The sequence below is a fragment of the Mus pahari genome, chromosome 1, assembly GCF_900095145.1.
Source record: "Mus pahari chromosome 1, PAHARI_EIJ_v1.1, whole genome shotgun sequence".
NCBI classification, from domain to species: Eukaryota; Metazoa; Chordata; class Mammalia; order Rodentia; family Muridae; genus Mus; species Mus pahari.
In genome coordinates, this window is record NC_034590.1 from 76,610,419 (window position 1) to 76,621,861 (window position 11,443).

Sequence of the window (11,443 nt, forward strand, 5' to 3'; positions counted from 1 at the left end):
ACTAACCAGTACCCCCCAGAGCTCATGTCTCTAGCTGCATATGTAGCAGAAGATAGCCTAGTCGGCCATCATTGGGAAGAGAGGCCCCTTGGTCTTGCAAACTTTATATGCCCCATACAGGGGAATGCCAGGGCCAAGAAGTGGGAGTTAGTGGATATGGAGCAGGGTTGCGGGAGGGTATAGAGGACTTTTGGGATAGCATTTGAAATGTAAATGAAGAAAATATCTAATAAAAATATTTTTAAAAAGAAAGTATACACACACACACACACCTCATCTTCTTTTACCTTAGTCAACTCCTGCCTTAGATCTAAAGTTGTCTGTGGAAAGCATTTTCCAATTTACTAATTTGACTTCTCTCTGCTCTTGTAGCACTGTGTCCATCCATCTGTCCAAGCATCAATCACATCATCAAATAATTAGGGCTACTGAGCATTCCCTCTCTGAGCAAACTTCCTGTCCGTGTGTCCCCAAACCTATTACATGTCCTCTTATCTCAAGTGTCAGGCTGACCGTTTTCTCTTGTGTCATCTATATTCTGTCCTGGAGCCAATCCTCCTTTTCGCTCTTATCCTCTTCCCTCTCCCCGTCTCATAGCATTACTTGACATCTACCCAGAATAGACACTCGTTTCACATCCAGCCTTAGTCCTTCCTAAACTCCAGACTACAAAACCCACAAGTCATCTCTCCTGCAGCAAGCCAACACTTCCATGCAAAGAAAAGCACATCTGGTGTTTTTCAGTTCCAGGTAAATAAAGGGAAGCAGAAAATAGGGAAAGTTTGGATTTGAGTCAGTTTTTCTGGATGGGGAAAGGAATGCTAGGATGTTTGACATACCTCCACAAACACACACCTCCCCGCCCCCTCCAGAAGATCCAGATGTGTGAAGTGAGCAGGGCATTAAGAATGTCTTCTGGAGTCTGAAGACATCTACAGTGTACTTACATATAATAAATAAATACTTTGAAAAAAAAAAAAAAGAATGTCGAAGACCAGGGATGTGCCTAATCCTGTAGAGACTTGATGCCCAGGGAAGGGGGATGCTGGAGGGTGAGGTAGGTGTGGGAGAGTGTGGTATGATGGGGTTGGGGACTTGGGGAGTACCCTCTCAGAGGCAAGGGGGAGAGGAGATGGGATGAAGAACTCTGGGAGGGAGGACCAGGAAGGAGGGCAACATTTGGAATCTAAATAAATAAAAATAATTTAATTTAAAAAAGAAAGGATAATGAAGAATTGAAAGACTCTGGCCTGTGTGTGTTGGGAGATGGGAGTGGGGTGGGGTTCTAGTTACTTCTTGCAGATCTGTGCACTTCCACGAGAGTGCGCAGCGGTGTGTGGCGAGCCTGTGTCTTAAGGGCTAAGTAAGGGCAGAGATTCCTAACTGCTGTGACCTTTAGCAAGGCCTCCTATAGAGCCAGGCAGAAGATTTCCTTGATGTGTCTATGAGATTCAGCATGAGTGAAGGGAGCCTAGATCTAAGTGGTGCTCACAAGTGTCTCCAAGTCTCTCTGATGGGGACTCCGGTGCTCTGAGTTTGGGATCCCCCCTAAATGGGTCCAGGTGGGACTTGTAGGTTCAGGCTTCTGGCTCTGTCCTGGGTGAGGGACTAGAAAGCAAGCATTAGGCCAGGGAACGGAGAGGGAGCTGTGAGAGCAAGAGGTGAAGAGGGTTAGTGAGCTGCCCAGCAGCTGCAGTGCCTGGAGTTTAATTTCACTGCTGTACCTACTCTCTGTGGCTCTGCAGTGATGCAGTCTGCAGGTGCCCACCCTGGTAAAACAGCTCTGAACAGATGGTTAGGGAATGCCTGGTGTTGATGCCTTACAAAATACCAAGTGTCACTGGATTGGTTACCAGGGAAAGGAAGTTGAACTTTCTTTTCTATTGTTTTCGTTTTTGAGAAGATAATATAATTAATCTTTTCTGCCTGCAAACCGACCGTGAATCGTGCCCCACCCTGCTAACTTTTAAAATGCTGCCTTTTTCTTCAATTGTTGTTACATACATATTTTTCCCTAAATACATAATTATAACCTCCCGTTGTAGTGGTGAGTTTCTAGCTTCACTGCTTTGTTTGACTCCTGGTCGCGCAGCATACCTGCGCTCACCCAGGCGCTATCTGGATTTGCGAATAAAACACACACAGAAACACGCACAAGCGCGCGCGTGCACGCGTTAATTTTTAAATGTCTTGGCTATTTCAAAGGCTGGGGACTCCTAAACCTTCCTCTGCTACTTCAGGCAGGCCCTATCAAGGAAGTGGCCAGTGGCCATGCACCCGAAATTCTCACGGAGTTGGTTGGTTTTCTCTCCTGAAGCTCCCATCCTTCTCTCCCGAGTCATGGCGATTCTCTGTCTCCTTTTTAGTCACAGCACCTGGAGAACAGCAATGATGTGATGACCCTTATGGAGGATGTGACTGAAATACTCCACGACCCAGGTGAGAACCTAGAAAATCAGGAGTAGATCCTGCCAGTAGGAAGAATGAATCCCTTCCTCCGACACTAGAGGGCAGCAAGGGGTAGGGCCTTGGTTTAAAAGGGGGAAAACAGACTAGGAGCAAGGAAACACATATCCAAAGGCTAGGAGGATGTGGTCTCAAATAAGTTTATTCAATGTTATTCTCAGGGCAGTATAATTCTAAGCAATAATACAAACAACGGGATAGATTGGCTGGTCGTCGTTACTAGAAATGATTACGTAAAGATCTGTCACTCTGAGTTGTTGAAGCTGCTTGACAGTTTTGAAATTACAAACCATAATACTATAAAGATCTGAGGTAGAAAAGAAATATGAGCCAAGTAATCAAAGTTTATATTGACAGTGAAATTAGTTTATGTGGTCATTCACAATAGACTAGATTCAGAGGGGCAGCAATTTGTATGTTTCACATATGGGGGGGGGGGGTTATCAGTAAATTTGTGTTAAAATAAATTTGTTAATAGCCTAATGCATTACAACAGCAAAAATAGAATAACTAAAGGACATAAAAATTATTTTACACGAAAAATTATTATGTAGAAATGGGAATAAGGATATACCAATATATCAAGGCTTCCAAAATAATAGCACTTACAGGATGCTAAAAAGTGGCTTAGATGATGACAAAGGTCTATTTTCAGGAAAAGAGAAGGAATATTCCATAAAGAACTTGAGACAGAACATGGATATTTCTTTGAACAAAATAGGAGTTTTGGAGAACAATTGTAATGGTTAACATAGGAAGAAGAATTAGGGTAGAAAATGTGTTCGGGAGAACAAAAAGAAAAATATCAGATTAAAGATGGTGATGCTTTTCAAGGATAATGAATGCACTTCCAAAAACACCAATGTTCTATTGACTATCAGAGAGAATATAACACTGAACGAGTTGTTAAGCCCTGACAAAAGACCATAATTCAAATTAAATCAAAACTACATTTAGACAATGTGTTGCTGAGAAGCGCAGAGGCAGTTAAAACTCTAAGGAAGTTTCAGTTTTCTTTGAGTCCACTTGTATAATAGAGGGTGACATATGATTCTCAAATACTAAGATCATTAAACTCTTTAAAAATGAGGGATGGAGCTGATGTATATTTTACAACTCTATTTCAAGGAAGAACATTTTAAAATTCCACAAGTGTACACTGTGAACTACCTCAAGATCCCAAAGTGTTGCTTGAGTCAAGAAACATCCCAAAAAGTTTCATACGCAGATATTCGCAATGAATGATGCTGGCTTGCTATCAGAGGTCATATCATATTCCAAAGCAAAAACAAACAAAACAAAACACCACAGAAGAGATGCCTATATATGTTGATAAACAAAAAATCTGCTCTTTTGTCTTTTACATCACAATTTGTTACAAAATTCTACATAGAAAGTTGGTGTAGCAATTCATACAAGCATAGTCCGCACATCGAGAATCCCAGCAAAGCACTCTGGGTATAAAATATTGAGATGTAGCTCATTCATCAAAGTACCTACTGAGTGTTGTTAATTGTGATGGATATGTTTTAATAAACTGATTTTCTTTTGGATGGTCCAAAGATGAAAGTACAATTTTCATGTTTTATTTTTTTCTCAATAGTTAGCATTTGTGCCTAAGTAAATTTTTTTCCTCCTGAATCCTCATACTTTTTTTTTTTTTAATGTGCTTGCTAGAAGTTTAGGAAGATGGTTCGGTGTGTAAAAGCACTTCCTCTACAAGCAGAAGGGCCAGAGTTTAATTGCCTAGAACCTACATAAAAAAAGCAGGTACAGCTAAGCATGCTTACAACCCAAGCATTGAGGAACAGAGACAGGAAGTCCTCAAGAGTTCCAGGGCCAGCCTCCAAACTAAAAAGGAAAGCTGCCAGTTCAATGAGCCCCTTTGTCAAGGCAATAAGACAATACAAGGCTAGAGAAAGACACCTGATATCTTGCTCTGACCTCCGTAGTCGGGCATGCACCTGCACACTGACTTATATCACACACACACACACACACACACACACACACACACACACACACACCAGTAAAACAGCCTTGCTCAGTTCACTAAGCATGATGTAGCCTCAAATAATACCTTTTGGAAATGCATTTAAACTTCAATTCTTGTGGAACATACACAGCCAACTGACATCTTCCAGGCATTTCCTCATAAACTTACTAACATAACATTTTAAATTGACTGTGTACCATCAAAGGAAGTTAAGCTAATGTGTGAACTAGTGAAGATGGGCTACATGTGGCGGTGTAGGAAGTTATGTGTAGTGAAGGATGAGAATGATGTCAGGACAACAATGCAGAGGAGTTAAGATATTACATGTTAGAGCGGCATAAGCTCATTGGCTGGAACATTCACTGGGAAAGAATGGAAATTCCACTTTGTAGACAAATAAAGCTAGAGAGATCTTTTAAGCTACCTTAGGAGTTTGGAATTCATATAGATAATGACAAGAGGGAAGAGTCACATTAACTTCATAGAGAACTTTGAGATTAATGAGATGATAAAAATTGAAAAGAAGGAAACTAATTGTTGATGTGGTTGATCATTACAACTAATAACATCAACTGAAAACATTAGATTTTAAAAAATTATTCATGATTTTGTGTGTACCCACTTTGTTTTGTAGAAGGAACAAGAAGTAGCTGTGGACATTTTTGCAAAGGATAGTAAGAGGAGATTTACAAAACAGTGTAAAGCTGCAAAGGAATTGATGACTCAAGGACGGACTTACAACTAGACCTAGACAGTTAAAAGAATTCAGTGTATCAAATTATCACTTCAGTGTAGTAAAAAGTTAAATATACTGACATTTATTAAATATATGTGACATGTAGAAACATGCTGCAGGAACTTTCCTAAAAAGTAAGATAATTCTCTTCAAAAGTCCATGAACAGAGAATTGTCAGAAACCATAGTATTTTTACACCTATTTTTTACAGAATTCAGATCCTCTAAACATGAGGATTTTGGAAAGGGTGGGTATATTTACCCTCTCATGCATTCACTCATCATTTACAGCCACAATTATTTATCTTTATATGATATACCTGCAAAAATTCAGTAGACGAGAAACTAGGAGAAGAGCAACAATAAGAACATGTCAAGGAAAAGAACCACCAAGCAATACCTGAGAACGGAAGGGATATGGACTAAATGTGTAGGAGGGAGGGTCAGACACATTGGATATTACATAAAAAATTAAAATCAATTTCAGGGAAGTTAGAAAGTTTGATGTTCTTTGTTTTTGTTTGTATTTATCATTCATTCATTCGTTCATTTTAAATGGGTGAGGTAGACATGATGCCTCAAGACACTATTTCTACCAGTTAAGGAGAGTGAAGGCAAGAATATCAGAGTTCAAAGTCATCCTCAGTCACATGAGACCCTTTTTCCAAAATTAATGACAACGAACAGAGTATTGTGGGGGTTTTGTTGGATTTGGGTTTTGTTTTGTTTTTTTCACTACTTAAAAGTACTGATACTTTACAGGAGAAAGAAAAATTAAAGGTATCACCAGAACTTGAAATCTAATTCATTGTCAGCAAAGACAATGTTTCCTGGCTTTGGACCCCCAGACATATCTCCAGGGACAGTAATTTTCAGGACCAATGCAGGATTCCTTGCCAGCTGGGAGCATACCCAGGAATGGCTGGGACATTCTATATCCTGGAGCCTTGGGAAACTTCTTGTTTACATTGAATGTTAGGTGAGAATCTTACCCACCTTTGGTTTTACTTTGATCTTTAGTCAAAGCCTTCCTAGGCTTTTACCTTGTGAGCAAAGTGCTTTTCATAAACCGTACCATCACTTTTACCCAGGTCTGTAGGAAAGGGGCGAGAGTCTTGACCACAAAGCTTACAGTAAAGGTGGGGAACTTTGTGGCGTCACTCTGAGCTTCTTCCTAATTGGAAGGCATCAGCCTTTGACATCCAGGTTCTGCCACCCTCCCCTAACCCCCCATCCCTACCTCCCAGGCTTGCTGATTTCTCCTTTACAAGCAGCATTCATTCGTGGGTCTTCAGGTGGAGAACCAATTTTTCCTTAGGCTCCCACAGCATGGCCAGATTCAGAGCCCTAACACAAGGACACACCCAGAACTGCTGCTCCAGGTCTGCAGCCTGCCCTTGACAAGGTCCTGCAACTGGCCCTCAGCACCTCCAAGGTCTTAAAGCCCCACCCCCAAGTGTCCCAAGATTGAGACTTACATGACAGCCCTGGCTGTTGAGCAACACAGACAAACACACAGACCATGGTTACTAACTTCTGCCATCTTGTATGCCCCAAACACTTAGCTATCCTGATCCCTGATTTAAACACACACACACACACACACACACACACACACACACACACACACACAAAACCATGCCTTTTCCTGGGCAAACATTGAGTGGATTGAGTGGTGGGAGCTACAAACGACAGCCCATCCCTGCTAGGTCTACTTGAATCTTCTTCCTTGTCCTGGTCATTTTCAGGCCCCTCCTGAACACATGTGCCAAGGGGAAGCCAGCCCACTAAGTGGCCTCCCTGGTTGACCTGCCATTTGTTTGCTTGCTTGCTTGCTTTTGTTTTGTTTTGTGTTTCAAGAACTGCTTGAAGTATCCACACCAACTCAGGAATCCACAGCCCCATCAGCTACTTCCCAATGAAGAGACTATTCTACTTTCTTAACTTTCAAGTTTACTTCTTCTAATTCAGTGAATATTGTCTTCATGAACATGTTAACAACCTAAAATTCAGATTTAAAAAAAAAAAAATCTCCCTAACTGCATTTGCTTCTCTTTTGACTTCGGAGGACATTCTAAACTTCCCCCTCGATTTTCTGTCACACACATTTTCTGGTACCTTCTCTTTTCTTTTCCCTAATGTTACAGATTTCTAGACTTCCGGATGACATTCCATTCTTCGGTATTAACAATTCTTTTGATGCTCGAAATTGGGTCCTGACTCAGTCCCTGGTCAGTCAATAGTGTCTGCAAGACAGAGAGTAGGGACTGAGGGGCAAGAGACTCGAAGAATGAGGACAGTCTGATCAAGTCTCACGTCTCATTTATTGGAAGGCAACTATGGGTATATATGCACAAGCTGGGGAGTGCAGCTGGAGACACTCAACCACAGGTCCAGGATATATAGGAGAAAAACAAGATGTTATCAGAGTGTGGTCAGCTGTGGAGGGATTCTTGCAAAAACATCATGCTAGGAAAACAAGTCTCTCATCAGGGTGTAAGTAAATAGCCTGAGATGGCTGCAGAGATGATAGCCACTTTCTGCTAGGAGTCGGCTCCCAACAGGGTCCACTTAACATTTTTTTTTCTCTTCCTGGGAAGTAATCAAAACATATACAAAGGACTTACACATTCTTAGTAACTCCATATTTATATTGTCCTGCTTCTCCTCTAATAAAAGTAGTATTTGTAGTAAAAACAAAACCTTTTAAATATATAGTTGAGTGAGCCAATAAAGCCCTGAGTGTGTACTGTCATCAGCATGGCCCTGTCAAGGGCCCCAGTGCCTCAGACCCATAAGAATAGCAAGGCCTTCTCCCACTGTCAGCTTCCCCAAGTCAGACTACACATGTGTAGAATGCATATAGCATGTATATCACAGTTTTCCTCCTCCTCCTCCTCCTCCTCCTCCTCCTCCTCCGGGATGACCACAGGCTGAGACTGCTCCCCTATAGAGACCCGCTGAAGAAATTACCTTATTCTTAAGAGAGTCAAGAGAACTCTAACCATTGCTTGTCAACACTACTCATATCCTATAGGATTTCTTTTCCAGCCACTTTTGTTTAAAGGTTAAGTTTGCTTAAAATGTTGAGTAAACAAACAAGACTTAAATCTTTCTCTTCTGTAATTATTGGGGAGAAATGATTGAATGCAGTATCCCGTGACTTATACATTTTCTTTCCCATGTGGACTCAGATGAATTTGAACAGTTGAGATATGGATAAAACCCTTACTGTACCTTGCATGGACATAGGTAATGCTTTCCTCCTGTGTGAACCCTCTGATTAATGTGAAGATCAGAACTGTGACTAATGACAGTCCCACAACTGCCACACTTGTAAGATTTCTCTCCTCTGAGGACTCTGCGGGAATAGAGGTGAACATTGAATTCCTCACCACACTCCCCACCCTTTGTGAAGGAGAAGCTTTGAGCTCTTGCTGAAGTCTTTTCCACATTCATGACAAGTATAAGGCTTCTCCCCGGTGTGGCCCCCCTCTGGTGAATTTGAAGATCAGAGCTCTTCCTTGCCACAGTCATCACATAGGACTTCTGTCCAGTGTGGACTAATTCATGAATCCGAAGTTTTGATCTTTGACTGAAGCTCTTTGCCACACTCATCACACCCCTTTCGGCATAGTCAGTGGGAGACACCAAGATTGGTCCAAACATTTTTCAGAACAGTGGCCTCAGCTGGTGATCAACCAGAATAGAAATCCTGGCCTTAGCTTAGATGCCCGGGGAGTTCCCACAAATACAAAAAGATGGGGCAGAGCGCCAAAGACAAGAGAGGACATGCCTCCTAATTGGCCAGAAAGAACATGATTCAGCCCAGCCTTGGCTTCTTTCAACACCAACCCCTCACCACCACCCTGCACCTCCACCCAACACACATGGGGGGGGGGGAGCTCTGTGACAGTGGAGAACCAAGGATGGAGGAGAGGACTTATAAAATTAGCCATAGGTGCTGAATAAAGAAGTGTTTTCTCAGACATGTAAGTGTCTGATTTGGATGCAGAGGAGACACTTGCTGAGCCATCTTTAGGTGGTCAGGGTACCTTTGGACCCTCGCCTGGACCTTTGTTAGTAACTAGTTTTCTGAACTGATCTTGAGTAGAAAGGACCTTCAGCTGCCCTGGATCTCAAAAAGACTAGAAAGGGCCTGGGCTTCTATGATATAGTTGTGTTAAATCCAACATAAATCCAACACAACTCAAACACCAGGCCAATGCAGATGACAAAAATATATTGTAGTCAAGCTACTGCTGATCCATTGGGGCTGCAGAAAAGAATACGACCCTGAAGAGAAATTATAGAACATATTAAAAGGATAAGACCACAAAATGAGGGGGAATCTATAGCACTGCCCAATCATATTTTGACATAAGGGCAAGGGAATTTTTACCCATCAGGTTAGGAATAGGTCAAACCTGAACTTAGTTTGACCCTGCCAACAATATGGAGAAATTGTCCTTGAGATTTCTGTACTCAGACAACTGTTTCCTTATAATACAGGCTGTTCAGTTATTGGGAAGTCCTCAACTCCCCTAGGCCTAGGACTTTGAATTTAGAATCTCCCCGTGATTAAATGGAGTCTGAAAACGAAATGTTGCTAAGTGTCCTTTGCTTTTTTCCACAGTTGGAAATGTAGTCATAAAATGTTTTCTATTCTTTCTAAGCTCTACCTTAAACTTGGACACAATCAGCAGTAGCCAAACATTTTAGTAGGCAAAGGAGCTTTGGTTAGGGTAGTCAGTAAAAGACACTGATCTCTTGGATTCTGAATCCTATTATTGAAGTGACCTCAGCTGACTCACTTAAGCTTTTTGTGCCAGGTGAATAGCCACAACACTAACATCCATGCTAACAGTACCAAATTCACAGGCTTGTTAGAATTAAACGATTAGTTAGGAGCTTACAAGATGGCTGCTCAGGCAAGAGTGCCTGATGACCTGAGTTCTGTTTTGGGGGACCCACATGGTAGATGGAGAGAACGGATTCCTACTAAGTTGCCCTCTGACACACTACACACATACGTGCAATAATGATAATAATAGTTTGTACAATTAAAATGCCTAAACTTGTCCATTTCACATAGGAAGCATATTATATGTTATCCAGACAAGTGTGCAGCAGGGTGAGATACAGAGTCTCTATCCCAGAACACTCTGGATGCTGAATCTCTTAGACAACCAAGATCTTATCTGGAAATCCCTGTGTGGGCCCTCTCCCGGACCTACACATGCAGAGACAATACATATCAGAGAAATAGCATCTCACTTTTTGTTATAAGACAGAAATGACATCACAGTCTTGGTGATGTATTTTAACCTTTCACCTTATTCCTCTCATTGCCAAGATTGTTTTTTTATGTATAAATCATTTCATCCCTGAATGTGGTGACATAAGCCAATAACAACTTATTCTTCACTTATTCAACTACTCTTCTTCCAATCTGTGAAATACTAATCTTGATTTTTTTAAAAAATAAAGGAACATAGTGTAGCTGATTTTCAGCATTCCTGCCACATCAAATAGAAACACCAAATACTGTCAGCAACACTAGATGAGTACATTCTCACTTGTTAAGGGTATATGCTTTGTGTTGGGGGATATGACTTTTGAGCATTTTACATTCATTTTGAGAGGATCTGGGGTTTTGCTTCAAAGAATTGATTGCTAATTAAGAGCACCCATCTATAAGACTGATGATGTCTTCCCTGCACCAAAATTGGAAAGAAAAAAATACTGGGGAGGAGGGAACAGACCTTTTTCATCTTAAAAAAAAAAGTAGTAAGTCTCCTGTCTCTCAAGAACAGTTACCAAAATAGCCAAAGGCTCTATAGTAAAGTTGTGTGCACAATGTGAAGGACAGCCTAGGAAAGAGCTACTTCAGTGAGCTCCTGCACTCCGTGATTCTAGCGGTCAGCTTCTAAGCCAGGGACCTGAGGTTTATAGAGAGCATTGCTGGGCTCTGAGCACCAAGTTAGAGAATACGTGGAGAAGAGCAGAAAAGAGCCCAGGTGTGAGAGTAGAAATGTTTTTCTAAAGTTAAAAATAAAAATAAATACAAAAATATAAAACCTGGCCCTTGGGTCTGTGGCATTCCTGATGCCTAGGAGACCCACAAAAACTTGATTCCTTGAATCGCACAAGATGAAGAAGCAGCTGAAAAGTGTAGGCTAACTCACCTCGTGCTCAGTCTGAACAATTTAAGGAGAAAATAAAGAGGCTCTCCCCAGGTATCCT